Here is a 460-nt window from a genome sequence, read left to right as displayed (position 1 = left end):
TGCGTAGAAGTAAGTAAAAATGTGTGTAGATCCCGAAAGATGAGAAGCCATTCCCCAAAAGCGCTTATATCGCGAGCTCAAACTTAAAAATATTAACCTCACTGTTTTCGTTTTGATAGAATTGTAAACAGAAATGATTAGACTTTTAGGATTGACCTAAGACTCTCTGCCAGCGAGTAAAATCTTAAATAAAGAATATCTGATGGACAAGAGAAAGAGAGAAAAAAGAAGTCAATGCAGTGAAAATACGTCATACACAGAAAACAAAAATGAACTGCCACAAAAAGCTAATCCCCATAACCGTTATTTTTAGTTTCTATTTCCTCACTCAACCTTTATCACACAAACGCAAAATTGAAATATTAAACTTTTTTATGGTTTATAACTTCTTGTCCATATTCTATATTTTTTACTAATCTGTTTTTAATTGTAATTCAAATACTCTGTACACATGCGTTAG

Source organism: Penaeus monodon, chromosome 28, assembly GCF_015228065.2.
Source record: "Penaeus monodon isolate SGIC_2016 chromosome 28, NSTDA_Pmon_1, whole genome shotgun sequence".
NCBI classification, from domain to species: domain Eukaryota; kingdom Metazoa; phylum Arthropoda; class Malacostraca; order Decapoda; family Penaeidae; genus Penaeus; species Penaeus monodon.
This window is presented reverse-complemented; position numbering follows the sequence as displayed.